Below are 15805 nucleotides of genomic sequence, written 5' to 3'. Positions count from 1 at the left end.
GATTTCTCTTGTTCTTGTAGGATCAAATCTTGCAGAAAACACCCTCGGATTTTACGGAATTGTATTCATAATATTTATTTATTTCTTCGGATTTAAATACCCTCTCCTTTTCCGTTACAGTTGCATATTGATTTGGTTTGGTTTGGTTTGGTTTGGTCAAATTTTGATTAGATTTAAAATTAGGAAGGAATTGATTGGCTTAAATCCGCTTAATCTATATATTTATACATATAAGACAAATATTATCATTAATTTTATAACGTAAGAGTATATAATAGAAGAATTCATGTATTGTCGTATTTAATTTTGACTCCGACGGGGTTATGTATGATTAGTTCCAATCCGGCTCAAGTTAGCACCATGATCTAACTCGAGTTCCAAAGCGATCGAATCGGTCCTAGTCCATGATCGGGTTGGGTTGGGTCGAGTCGATCGAGTTGCGTTCAATTGATCGAGATAGATCAATTTGGATATATCTAATCAAATTAAATCAATTTAAAACCGACTAATATGACTCGATTAATTAATTTATATTTTTAAATAATTTAATATATATATATATATATATATATATATATATATATATATATATCTTAAATGAACCGATTCAATTTAATTGAACCCAATCAAATTTTTGGTCCAATTAAATAACACTATAAGATTTATAAAATTGAATTCTTATCATTTGTAAAATTAGACCTTTGTGTTGATTTGATTAATCAGTTTGAATTGGTTAAAGGTTTATGATAGCGAATTTAATCGGATTGGTATCTTTTCAATCAAAATCACTTTTGTTCAACCTGGTTAAATCGATGGATATCTGTTATGTTATTTATTATGGCACTATTTGAGAATAGTAGCGGCTTGTTGGGGGTGTTTAAATTGATTAGCATCAAACTGTTAAGATCAAATCAAATCTCTTTTCTATTTGATTCAATTAAAGTAAGATAGTTTTAATCAAAATCGATTTGGATCTATCTAATCGAATAGATTCAAAACCGATTAATCTGACTCAATTAATCAATTTATAATTTTAAATAATTTAAAAATATATATCTTAAATGAAATGATTCAATTTAATTGAATCGAATTGGAATCAAATTGAAATCAATTTAGATCAAATCAATTTAAAACCTGACTAATATGACTCAATTAATTAATTGAGTTAAATCGAGTGATATATGATATTTATTGTGATAGTATTTCAAATAAGGACCAATTTGAGAATGATAGTGAAGTGTTTAAACTGATTCATATCAAACTGTTAAGATAAAATCAAATCATTTTTTTTTGTTGGATTTGATTAAAGTAAGATAGTTCTAATCAAAATTGATTTGGATCTATCAAATCAAATCGATTCAAAATTGATTAATCTGACTCCATTAATTGATTTATAATTTTAAATAATTTAAAATATATATCTCAAATGAAATGATTCAATTTAATTGAATCGAATTGGAATCAAATTGAAATCAATTTAGATCAAATCAATTTAAAACCCGACTAATATGACTCGATTAATTAATTTATAAGTTTAAGTAAAATTATATTAAATAGAACCGAATCAAAATTTTGGTCCAATTAAATAACACTATAAAATTTATAAAATTAGACTTTTGTGCCGATTTGATTAATTAGTATGAATCGGTTAAAGATTTAGGATAGTGAATCACTTCAGTTTGAATGGGTTAAATCTAGTGATATATGATATTTATTGTGATAGTATTTGAAATAAGGACCGATTTGAGAATGGTAGTGAAGTGTTTAAACTGATTCATATCGAACTGTTGTTGGATTTTTTTGTTGGATTTGATTAAAGTAAGATAGTTCTAATCAAAATTAATTTGAATCTATCAAATCAAATCGATTCAAAATTGATTAAACTGACTCGATTAATTGATTTATAATTTTAAATAATTTAAAATATATATCTCAAATGAAATGATTCAATTTAATTGAATCAAATTGGAATGAAATTGAAATCAATTTAGATCAAATCAATTTAAAACCCGACTAATATGACTTGATTAATTAATTTATAAGTTTAAGTAAAATTATATTAAATAGAACCGAATCAAAATTTTGGTCCAATTAAATAACACTATAAAATTTATAAAATTAGACTTTTGTGTCGATTTGATTAATTAGTTTGAATTGGTTAAAGATTTAGGATAGTGAATCACTTCAGTTTGAATGGGTTAAATCGATTGATATATGATATTTATTTGAATGTATTAAATCGATTGATATATGATATTTATTGTGGCAGTATTTTAAATAAAGACCAATTTGAGAATGGTAGTGGCTTGTTGAGGTGTTTAAACCGATTCATATGGAACTGTTAAGATAAAATCAAATCATTTTTTTTTGTTGGATTTGACTAAAGTAAGATAGTTATAATCAAAATCGATTTGGATCTAGCAAATCAAATCGATTCAAAACTGATTAATCCAACTCGATTAATTGATTTATAATTTTAAATAATTTAAAAATATATATCTCAAATAAAATGATTCAATTTAATTGAATCAAATTGGAATCTTAGTCAAATTAGATACCACAATAAGATTTATGTAATTGAGTTCAAAATATTTTTAAAATTAGACTTTTGTGTTGGTTTAATTAATCGGTTTAAACGGGTTAAGAATTTAGGATAGTAAATTCAATTGAATTGATATCCTTTAAATCAAAATCAATTCAGTTTAAATTTGTTAACCAAATGGATATCTTAGCATCCACCAATCTTGACCTTTAAGACGATCTTACCTCATGTTGATAATGATTAGTATTATATATATGTACAAGATCTATCTAATAGTATAAATTAGGTATATATTTTTCTTAATACGTTTTGTGCTATTCATTTTATATAAGTTCAATCGATTAATATATTATAACGTTTATAGTCTTCAAAACTGAACTATTAGTGAATCAGTTTTGATTTAATCAATTTTGGTGAAAGTTATGATTAACTTAGAGGTTTCAATTACATCCGTGGATATGATTTAACACTAAATAGTCAATTATCCTCGGGTTAACTTATTCAAATTTATTTAATCAAAATTGAATATAATCTATTTTAAATTAGACCAGTTCCAAATCGGTTAAATGATTATTGGAGATTGATTGAGTTAGGTTCTAGTTAAATCAAGTTCAATTAGATTATTGAGCTAGGGTTCAAATGAATTAAGAGTTAAGTGATATTCTTTCACATTAATGATATTTGAAAGATAAATTAAGATATTTTAAAATATTATTTTATTTCGATATGGACATGAGTAGTATGAGATGATTTTGTTTCTCTATCCGGTATTGGGAGGAATGTGTCCCTAATTTGACGAGTGACGAACACCACTTTATTCATTGTTAGAAGTGCAATATGAGTTTGTCTTCATCCTTTTTTTTAGAGAACATAACTTATCTCGTAAGATAAAACTTCTTTATCTGCATTAAAGGTGAGCTCCTTCGAGTATTTGATATACACTAGTGAGATGATTGACTTTTAGATATATATTTATTTTATAGTTGACTTATTGAGATTCTTACTTAGTGTTGCTAAATAAAACCTATGGCTAGTTATGGATTTTCAAAACAATCTCCCAATAGCATAGACTATTCTAATAGAGAATAGGCTTTTATCTAATATTAGGTAGAATTAGTTGGATTTTATTTTTGAGTTGATATTAGTATGTTTACTATTTTGAACTTTTATTTTAATAAATAAATAAATAAATTATAATAAATATTTATAATTTATGTGTATTAATAAAGTTATGATTATTTATTTATTTATTAAAGAGTGGAAAGATGTTGTAATTGTTGAGAAATCTTGGGGGCGACATCATATGTGCAGCGGAAGAATAAGAAAACAAAATCCCCGATTCCCAAAGAGATGTTCGTCGTCGTGCGAAGATTGGTACGCAAAAATCCGCGAAACTTAAAACTACGTATAGAGTAGATTGTGTTACCTAGGGAGATCGTATATTTCTGTTTCCTTGCAGATCATTAGGAGAGGGTGAAGGAGGTCAAACGTCCTCCTCTCTAGCGGTGATCCATACAGCAGGGCTACGACGACGCTCCTCAAAACTCCAGGCCTACTCTGAGGTGGAGAGGGGGAGGAGAATAGGAGAGGCAAGCAAAGGGTCTAGCCTATGAGGCTCTGAATCCCTCCTATTTATAGAGGCCCCTTGTCAAACCCTAATGGGTCCTCCCTAGTGGGTATTGGATCTACATCCAATAAGACAAGGGCTCCGTCGGATATCTCATATCCGAACCTCTACTCATCGCAATGCCTACCATATGTGTGTGACCCTCTAGGCTCAATATCGAGCTGGCCGTGAGTCATACCTGTTAGAACTCCTTCCAACTCAGTGAATTATTATCTCTGTAATAATTCACTCGACTCATCGACTACGGACGTACTAGGCCACTACGCCGTAGTCCCCAGACGATACAGGGGAATCCAATCCATTGGACCTGTCTGTCCTCAGTTATCGTGTATCTATAGTCCCTCATCCATCTAATATCCCAGAGACCGTATATCGAGCATGGTGCTGTCAGACCCATACGGTTTCTACTCGAGTCTCGCTCTAATCGGATTCTCCCGGAGAACTCTTTCTCTCTCAACCCGAATGACCCTGGCCTGGGATTTGTCTAAGCAAGAACACATGGGATATTCCTCTCATGACGCCGAGAGTAGATGATCCTCTATCGACACTCAATAGCCCTCGTAAGGTTGACTACCACTCCCAATGACCAGTTGTACTAGATCTGAGACAGCCAAACCTATAAGTCTGGTATCAAAGAGTGGAGCACTCATACAGGACATCCTTGGTGTCTCAAGTCTAAGGACCAGATACACCACTAGGACTACGGAATCGCTGTCTGACAATAAGGCATCATCAACCATCCAGCATTCCGTAAGCGGATCAATCAGTGAACTCATTCTCCAATGAGCACCTGTACTGTATCCCTAGTGTCCCTACACGAGAAACTATGAGACCAGTTGCATCCATCATATGGACGGGTATACAGCACACCAGTCTGTCCGGTTATCACGATGTCCCTCTCGAGTAACCTATGACCAGGATTATTTAGGATATGTGTTTAAAGGTGAATCGATCTCATTATCGTGATCTCATCACGATCTGATTCCCATTGCACAAATCCAAGGACATCATAATATATATATGCATTTATGCAATAGTTATAAAGTGATATACGCTAAAATATAATAAGCAAAAAGATTATGTATCAAGTCACACGTGTTATCGCTCACGTGATTGGCTTGCTGGGCACCTATGACTAGCAATCTCTCACTTGACCTAAAGCCAATCACCTATGTGTCTGATCCCCATCAGACCCCTGTGACGCTCAAAGACAATCTGAGACAACGGCTTTGTCAGTGGATCTACAATGTTATATTCGGATGGAACTCTTTCCACTGCTACATCTCCTCGGGTTATGATCTCTCTGATAAGCTGGAACCTCCTCAGAACACTTCTGATTAGACCCGGGTTCCCTTATTTGAGTAATCGCCCCATAGTTGTCGCAATATAAGGAAGCCAACTTCTCGCTATCTGGAACGACTCCCAAATCTGTGATGAACATATTCAACCAGACTCCCTCCTTTGCTGCATCTGATGCAGTAATATACTCCGCCTTTGTGGTCGAGTCAGCAGTGGTATCTTGCTTGGAACTCTTCCAGCACACTGCTCCTCCATTCAAGGTGTATACATACCCTGAATTCGACTTGCTATCATCAACATTAGACTAAAAACTTGAGTCAGTGTAGCCTTCAACCTTAAGGCTATTACCTCCATATACTAGTAAAAGATCCTTAGTCATTCTCAAGTACTTAAGGATACACTTTACTGCTTTCCAGTGCTCCAAGCCTGGATCCGCTTGATACCTGCTCATGACACTCAGAGCATGCGCTATATCAGGCCTAGTACATAGCATGACATATATGATAGACCATATTGCTGAGGCATAAGGTATCATATTCATGTTCGCCCTTTCTTCTGGAGTCTTTGGGGACATACTCGTAGAAAGCGATATCCCATGTCTCATCGGTATGAGACCTCTCTTGGAATTTTTAATGCCAAACCTTTTGACAATGGTTTCTATGTACCTGGACTGGGACAAGCCAAGCATCCTCTTGGATCTATCTCTATAGATTCTAATCCCTAAGATATAGGATGCTTCCCCTAAGTCCTTCGTGGAGAAGTGTCTAGATAACCAAGCCTTTACTGTGGATAGCATTCCTACGTCGTTCCCAATGATGAGGATGTCATCCACATATAATACCAAAAAGGTGATAGCGCTTCTACTTACCTTCATGTACACACAAGGCTCATCTTCGTTCTTAACGAAGTCATAAGATCTGATTGCCTCATCAAATCTTATGTTCCAACTTCGGGAAGCTTGCTTTAGTCCATAAATGGATCTAAGTAACCTACACACCTTATCTGGGTAGTTCTTGGACACGAATCCCTTAGGTTGCATCATATACACCTCCTCCTTGAGGTTCCCATTGAGGAATGCAGTTTTTACATCCATCTGTCAGATCTCATAATCATAGTGTGCTGCAATAGCCAATAGAATTCTGATGGATTTTAGTATTGCTACGGGTGAGAAGGTTTCGTCGTAGTCAACACATTGCCTTTGACGATACCCCTTAGCCACTAGCTTTGTTTTATAGGTCTCTACCTTTCCATCTACTCCGATTTTTTTCTTAAAGATCCACTTGCAACCGATGAGTACAATACCTTCGGGCACATCAACTAGGTTCCAAACCTTGTTGGAGTACATAGAATCTATCTCAGAATTCATGACTTTTTGCCACTTCCCGGAGTCTATACTCATAATAGCCTCCTCGTAGGTCTGAGGATCAATATCCTCAACATCCTCTCCTCTAATATGTCTCACATATCTATCAGGAGGATGGGATACTCTATCATACCTGCATAAAGTTGAAACTTGTGTATTAGGTACCTGAATAAACTCGGGCTGTAGAGTGATGCTTGAGCTTGGTTCTCCAACCTCGCTCAACTTTATCATTCTCCCACTATCTCCGCCAAGAATATGTTCCTTCTCAAGGAACACTGCTCTCTTAGCTACAAAGATCTTTTGGTCCTCGAGATGATAGAAATAATACCCACAAGTTTCCTTGGGGTATCCCACAAATTTGAATCACTCTGTCTTTGATTCTAACTTATCGGGGTTGTGTCTTTTAACGTGGGCAGGGCAGCCCCAAATCTTAACAACCTTAAGATCATGCTTCTTCCCTTTCCATATCTCATATGGTGTAGACACTACCGACTTAGTTGGAACTCTGTTCAGAAGGTAAGCTGCGGTCTCTAGGGCATATCCCTAGAATAAAATGGGTAGGTCAGCGAAACTCATCATGGACCGTACCATGTCTAATAGCGTACGATTCCTCCTTCTAGAGACACCATTGAGCTGAGGTGTATAAGGAGGTGTCCAAATATCCCATGGTCCTTGAGGAACCGAGTAAACTCTGTACTCACCTCCTCGATCTGATCGAAGAGTTTTGATACTCTTTCCAGTCTGGTTCTCTACCTCATTCTTATACTCTCTGAATTTCTCAAAGGCCTCGGACTTGCACTTCATTAAGTACACATATCCATACCTTGAGAAATCATCAGTAAAAGTAATGAAGTAGGAGTAACCACCAATGGCATGAGTTGACATGGGTCCACATACATCACTATGTATAAGTTCCAACAGCTCAGCGGCTCTCTCTCCAATTCCACTAAATGGAGAGTTGGTCAGTTTTCCACGAAGGCAAGGCTCGCAATTTGCATATGACACATAGTCGAATGGATCTAGATATCCATCATTTAACAACTTTTGAATCATTCTCTCATGGATATGACCTAGCCTACAATGCCATAGGTATGCACTGTTCACCTCATCTCGTTTCCTCTTAGACACTTACATTCATGATACGTGGAGTAGTGTCTTGCATAAACAAACCTTTATGCAATATTCCTCTCGTCAATCTCCCCCGCTAGAATTTACAATAAATTGTAGATGTGATAAGCAATACTGGTATCCAATACCAATGCACTATCACAAAAATCTAACAATTGGAGATTGATCATGAATGTACCTGAAGCTTCTCCAAGCTTCTATTTCGCCCTTTCTGCAAGGTACTCTTTGCAGTTCCTCTTCCAGTGCCCATCTTTACCACAGTGGATGCACTGGCCTTTGTCCTTTGTTGGGTCTTTCTTAGCAACCTTTGCTTTACCTGGTTTGCCCTTGCCCTTTCCCATCTTAAGGGGCCTTTTTGCTTTCCTTTTCTTTCTGGTCTCACTAGTGTAGAGAACTGGCTTCTCTTTCTTAATAGTACTCTCTACCTCCCTCAACATATTGAGAAGCTCTTGGAGAGTCACCTCAAGCTTGTTCATATTAAAATTCATTATGAATGTGAAAAGGAATCTGGTAGGGACTGAAGCACAATGTCCACACATAAGTTATCCTCTAGGACCATTCCTAGACCTATGAGTTTCTCTATCCACTCAACCATCTTTAGGACATGGTTCTGAACTGGTGTCCCCTTAGTCATCCTAGTGCGGAAGAGGCTCTTGGATATCTCATATCGCTGAGTCTTTCCCTGTTCCTCAAACAATTTGATGACATGTAGGAGAATGGATCTAGCATCCATCTTTTCATGTTGTCTCTGTAACTCAGGAGTCATAGAGCTCAACATATAGCACTGAGCAAGAGTGGAGTCATCAATGTACTTCACGTAGCGAGCGATCTCATCCTCGCTTGCCCCTTCTTGGAGCGTAGGCATCATTGTTTCAAGGACGTACACGATTTTCTCCGCTGTGAGAACAATTCTCAAGTTACGGAGCCAATCTGTATAATTTGGACCAGTGAGGCGGTTGACATCAAGTATGCCACGTAAGGGATTCGAAAGCGACATTTTCTAAAAATAAAGATGCAGCAGAAATGAATAATATGCAGATTTTGCAAGAAATAAACTATCAAGATATGGACTTCTATCTTAATATGCTCCCACTATTTCACTAACGAGTCACGCGACACCCTCAGCACATGAAACGGAAGTCTCCGACCGACTTCTAGTGGGGATCAGGATCCAATCAACGTCTTAGTGTAACCTCGAGGGACTCGACCAATCACACTAAGCCTAAAAGGTATGCAACTCTTGCCGATCATAACTCCTTGTGATTCCCGTCCTGTTCGGCCTCCGAATCACCATGGCCTCGAGGGACTCGACCAACCATGATGCTCGGTTAAGTCAACACATTCGTTACAAGATGAGTCTGATTTGATGATATACCCTCGAGGGACTCGACCAAGCATACCATGCCCTCAGGTCACCGGTGACATCTCTATGTCGTAAGCAAGATAGCGAATCGCGATATATGTGAGTCTCGAGGGACTCGACCAACTCAACCTACACCGGGAATCGGTTCCTACTTATAATGATGGAAGGCCATGTGGGTCAATCTAATTGCCTCACGTTTACCGACTTAATATTATCGAGAGATGTTTCTATGATTTGGTCTCCTAATATGACATGTCACACATATACATATTTAATATATATCTATATCGCATGTAAATATATATACATATCTAGTATGTGTATAAGCAATCACACCAGATGATCATGGACCACAACCTAATGTGATTAGGCCCGAGCCAGTAGGCCTAATCACTCACATCAAGATCTATGTGTGCAACGGTGCATCTCCATGCCCTGTGATCGTCCATCTCGTCCTTATCGGTTCCGTCGACATCTTGATGCATCTTCATGCATCACGATCGTCCGTCTCGTGGGTCCCGCTATCGCATCCACGCTCCCGCTGCGCCTCCTCATGTGATTACAACTTAATCATGGGCACACAGGACCGACAATAACCGAGAAATATAATGGAGGCTCGCAGACCTCAATAATATTAATTACAAGTACACACATCACACGGTCAATGATCATCCGTCCACACATCATACATCACATGTATAAATAATCATCATCATGTAGGACTACTAGATAATAATAAAAATAATAATCGACTAAAATTTTTAATTAATTAATATTTTCTGAAATCAGGGACATGTCGGGAATTTCTCATTCCTAAGGGTATTTTCATAATTTGGACAAAAGACGGAAATAGGAATTTCTCAAATTCACAGGGGCAAAACTATCTTTTTCCCAAAACCCTAATTCCCTCTTACTGTTGCCGTCGTCGCCACCCTACTGGCGGCACGCCCGCTGGCGGCGTTGCCGCTGTAGGTGGGCACCCCCGCGGGCGGTTCTGCCGGTGGGGCAACGCCCGCAGGCGGTGTTGTCCCGCCGGGCGACCGCCCCTGGGGGGGGGGGGGGGGTTTCGCCTGCGGGCTGCCAGCCCCGCCGGACGCAAGCCTGCTGCAAGCAGGCCGTCGGTCGGCTGCTGTAGGCGCAGCCCCTGTCCTGCTTGCCTTCGGTTGCGCTGCACGCACGTAGATCGAGGGTAGCAACTGTTGCTGCCCTTCCTTGTTTTTGCGTCAACGATTTTGACGTCAAAATTCTTCCTAAACACAACACACGCAATTCGAAACTAATCATTCGCACGAACAAACTGGCTCTGATACCACTGTTGGGAAATCTTGGGGGCGACATCATATGCATAACGGAAGAATAAGAAAACAAAATCCCCGATTCCCAAAGAGATGTTCGTCGTCGTGCGAAGATTGGTACGTAAAAATCCGCGAAACTTAAAACTGCGTATAGAGTAGATTGTGTTACCTAGGGAGATCGTATATCCCTGTTTCCTTGCAGATCATTAGGAGAGGGTGAAGGAGGTCAAGCGTCCTCCTCTCTAGCGGTGATCCACACAGCAGGGCTACGACAACGCTCCTCAAAACTCCAGGCCTACTCTCAAAGGCTCTAGCCTATGAGGCTCTAAATCCCTCCTATTTATAGATGCCCCCTGTCAAACCCTAATGGGTCCTCCTTAGTGGGTATTGGATCTGCATTCAATAAGACAAGGGCTCCATCGGATATCTCATATCTGAACCTCTACTCATCGCAATGCCTACCATATGTGTGTGACCCTCTAGGCCCAATATCGAGCTGGCCGTGAGTCATACCCATTAGAACTCCTTCCAACTCAGTGAATTATTATCTCTGTAATAATTCACTCGACTCATCGACTATGGACGTACTATGCCACTACGCCATAGTCCCCAGACGATACAGGGGAATCCAATCCATTGGACCTGTCTGTCCTCAGTTACCGTGTACCTATAGTCCCTCATCCATCTAATATCCCAGAGACCGTATATCGAGCATGGTGCTGTCAGACCCATACGGTTTCTACTCGAGTCTCGCTCTAATCGGATTCTCCCGGAGAACTCTTTCTCTCTCAACCCGAATGACCCTGGCCAGGGATTTGTCTGAGCAAGAACACATGGGATATTTCTCTCATGATGCCGAGAGTGGATGATCCTCTATCGACACTCAATAGCCCTCGTAAGGTCGACTACCACTTCCAATGACCAGCTGTACTAAATCTGGGACAACCAAACCTATAAGTCTGGTATCAAAGAGTGGAGCACTCATACAGGACATCCTTGGTGTCTCAAGTCTAAGAACCAGATACACCACTAGGACAACGGAATCGCTGTCTGACAATAAGGCATCATCAACCATCCAACATTCCGTAAGCGGATCAATCAGTGAACTCATTCTCCAATGAGCACTTGTACTGTATCCCTAGTGTCCCTACACGAGCAACTATGAGACCAGTTGCATCCATCATATGGACGGGTATACAGCACACCAGTCAATCCGGTTATCACGATGTCCCTCTCGAGTAACCTATGACCAGGATTATTTAGGATATGTGTTTAAAGGTGAATCGATCTCATTATCGTGATCTCATCACGATCTGATTCTCATTGCACAAATCCAAGGACATCATAATGTATATACATGCATTTATGTAATAGTTATAAAGTGATAATATAATAAACAAAAAGATTCTGTATCAAGTCACACGTGCCATCACTCACGTGATTGGCTTGCTGGGCACCTAATTTTATGAAAAAAAAATTCAAGGTGGGTTCAACGAAGTTGATAGGCTAATCAACTCATTAGGCTCGAATCATGACAAATGGTATCATAGCTGACCTAGTATTGGGGCTTAGTGAATGACTCAAGACAAAAATGACTATTAGTGGATGAAGTCGGAGGACTCATCATGATGTGGAGTCATCAGTGAGCTATGACTCACATGTATCATGTTAGGATTTGACTTAGACCGTGTTGGATCTTACTGAGGATGTCAAACCCTTAAATAAGAGAGATTGTGACACTTGTATTAGTCTCACATTATAATTGAACAAAACTAAGATTAACTTATAAGGTCTGATGAATGAGTTATTATTAATTTTAGATTAAATATTTTGACCAATGATTTGGACTAAACGAAGTTGTGACAGGATGCAATCGATGAGATATTTGAGGATAATCTCGTCGAGCATATTGGTCATGTCATCAGTTAAGGAGGGGGTTAAGGAGGGGATGAATTGTATTGCTTATGTCTATCAATATAGATTATTTTCGAGGAACGAGGTGAGGATGGGGGATAAGAGATGAGAGATGAGATGTGTATAGGAACGGAGTGGGGAGTGCTACGTGCTAATAAAGAAAACCCTCCATTCCAGCCTCTATCCTCATTTATTATCTTTATCTCCACCCCTTATTTAATTTAGAAGTGTTAATTAAGCGACAAACATTAGAATTTTTTTTCTCTTTACGTGAATCAAATAAGATATAATTTAATGAATCTGATTAGTGATAAAGTACTAAGCAAACGATGAGATAATATTTAAATAAAAAATATTTCAATATGAAAAAAAAAATCATGAGCAATTAGATCAATCTTTCATTATAAAATAATAAAATTATGAATTTTCATACTCGTAGCGTAGGGGGTCATTCACCTTGACAAACAATACTCTTGATGTTGTCCTTCCCTGATACCACCTATAGAGATGTGCGCCTACCGATCATCAATATTAATGAATCATGGGATGATGCAAGGGGTACTCCAATCTGATGACTCGAGTATAAAAGCTAGTCTCCAATACTCAAAGGAGATAGTTGGACTATTTTTTACTTCTCTACTAACTTAACCATCGAAAGGGTTAGGTCGAGAACATCCCTCCAACGCTGACTACTTGTATAAAGACCTTAGCGAGGCTTAAGTGCCACTTCGGGACTAATCCATAACCCGTTTACGATGAACAAACAATGCCCCGGATCGTGCCAGTCGGATCCATCTTCTCACGTGACCCACCCGGTGTACCCCTCCGAGGAGCTTGTATTTTCGGTACCGAACCGAATCGAACCAATGTGGACTCCCCGTCCACGGCATCAACAACAGAGGCCTTTGAACAGGAGGAAACAACCACCAGCAAGGGGATGCTTTGAATGAAAGGCAAGAATCCGACGCGATCGAGAACGTAGTCCATGAGATCCACAAGCACGGTCTCGCCGGCGCCGCCGGCAAGCCCAAGTAGCATGATGGTGATGAGGGATGTTGCTTTTCTTTGTACCTTCGTCGCCTCCCGGCGAAGGTACTCCTTCTCAAGACAATGGTTCTGCGAGGCCGACATGATGAAGTGGATGCGGGCCAGCCTCTCGCGCCGGGGCTGGATTCTGGGCTCCCCGAACTCGCTCGAAGTCGAGCTGTGCGAGTGCAATGTGGTTGCCCTGCTGAACGATCTGTTCGAGGGCAGCTCCGACGCGGCGCTGGCTTTCTACTTCTTTAGGCTGTCGCAGAGGTACAGCGGTTTGAAGCATGGCGTCCGCGCGGTTTCCACGATGGTGCACATAGCGGTTTCGGGGAATATGAACGACATCGCAGTGAATCTCCTTCGGAGTGTTCTTAGGGATGTTGATGAGTACAGCGCTGGAGAATGGCATCAGCTCTTGTCTGATGCGTTGCGTGAAACTAGCAATAGTAGGAGAGTTTTGGAAACTGTATATAGCATGCTCGTTAAGCGTTATGTAGATAAAGGAATGATCAAGATGGCTATTAGTTTGGTGGATGATATGAGGAACCTTGGCATGTACCCGACCATCCGTGTGTAGAGTTCTCTCATCGAGTTGCTGCTGGAATCCAAGCAGTTCAAATTGGCATGGAAGGTATTTGTGGAAATGCCGATTATAAGTTTATTTATCCGGGAGTTTGGTGCTCATGGTGACTTCGACTGTGCTTATACATTGCTCTTCGAGATTCAGAACTATGGTGGTCAAGCCGATGTTGTTGTGCATACAACAATGATAAATGCCTGGTGCAAATGGGGACTCCTCAAAGAGGCAACTGCTCCACTATATAAAATGTTGCAGTTGGGCATCTCTCATGATGATGTTTTGGGCTCTTCAGTTGTTGATGGTTATTGCAAAGTTGGTAGGTTGGTGATGCCGTACATCTTTTGAACTCTCTAAGTAGCATTCCTGATGTTTTTGTGTATAATAGCTTGATATTAAAGTTATGTAAAAATGGCAATATGGTAGAAGTTTATGAGCTGTTCAAAGAGATGTTTGAGGTGGGGTTAGATCCTGACTCATTCAATCACACAGCTATTATCGTTGGTTACTGTAGAGCATGTGAGATAGATCAGGCTTTGAAGACATTTGCACTAATGCTGAAAAGAGGGGCTAAGCCAACTGTTTTTACATATACAGTGTTGATAGAAAGCTGTTGTGACAGAAATGATCTTTGTGGTGCACGGTACATTCTTTTTTGATGAAAATGGAGGGTGTACAACCTGATGTTGTCACCTATAATACATTGATCAATGGTTACAGGAAGAAGGGCCACATGCATAGGGCATATGAGTTGAAGGATGTCGGAAAAGGATGGTGTATCCGCAGATGTCGTGACATATAGCATTCTCATGCATGGACTTATCAGAAGAGGCTACGTCAAGGAATCAAGAGAAGTCTTCAATGAACTTGTTAGAAGGGGGTTTTCTCCTGAAAGAATCACATTTACCAATGCAATTGAGAGTTATTCTCAAGTTGAAAATTTGGAAGAAGCATTTCTCATATGGTGTAGCATGAGCAATAATGGAATAACACCTGATGTTGTCACTTGTTGTGCTCTCCTTAATTGTTTCTGCAAAAGGCAGCACATGCAAGATGCAAGTGTTTTATTTCACAAGACGTTGTGCTCTCCTTAATTGTTTCTGCAAAAGGAAACGCATGCAAGATGCAAGTGTTTTATTTCACAAGATGTTGGATGCTGGATAGGAGCCTGACCTAATGTGGATTCTGTAAAGAAGGGAACATTAGTGAAGCCTGCCGTTTTCTGTTCATGATGAAAGAAAATGATAATTTTCCTAATAATCTTACATATGAGGCTCTTGTTTGCTGCTTTGAGAAAATAGGAGTAAAAAATGCAGTTGAAAATGCTGCCATGAAGATGTATGAAATTTTCTTTGAAAATAGAATGATGGATTCTTAATGAATTTTTAGATGTGCTTTAATGCCATTGAATTGATTGGTGTAGCTTCAAAATAATTGTCACTTGCCATCTTCAAACTAATATGAGGGTGCAATTTCTTATGGGAGCTTTGGTGGACAAGTCTGCCAGTAAGGTTGTCAGTCAAAAAAAAAAAAAGTAAGGTTTCTCCTACTTTCTTTTATTCTGTTCTACTGGACCGTAGATGTAAACATCACATTCATTCTGCATTCTCTTTGCTGCACAACATCAGGAATTCTGTTTTTTTAATGTTCTCAGAGTTTAATTTA

At 39.0% G+C, this 15805-nt stretch overlaps 1 pseudogene; it reads left to right on the top strand.

Moving 5' to 3' along the window:
• Positions 1-13343: 13343 nt before the first annotated feature.
• Positions 13344-15550, top strand: LOC135666146 (pentatricopeptide repeat-containing protein At2g19280-like; annotated as a pseudogene).
• Positions 15551-15805: the final 255 nt, after the last annotated feature.

The sequence above is a fragment of the Musa acuminata genome, unplaced genomic scaffold (genome assembly GCF_036884655.1).
Source record: "Musa acuminata AAA Group cultivar baxijiao unplaced genomic scaffold, Cavendish_Baxijiao_AAA HiC_scaffold_1075, whole genome shotgun sequence".
Classification (NCBI taxonomy): domain Eukaryota; kingdom Viridiplantae; phylum Streptophyta; class Magnoliopsida; order Zingiberales; family Musaceae; genus Musa; species Musa acuminata.
The sequence above is the reverse complement of the archived record's forward strand: the minus strand, read 5'-3'. Positions and strand labels throughout refer to the sequence as shown.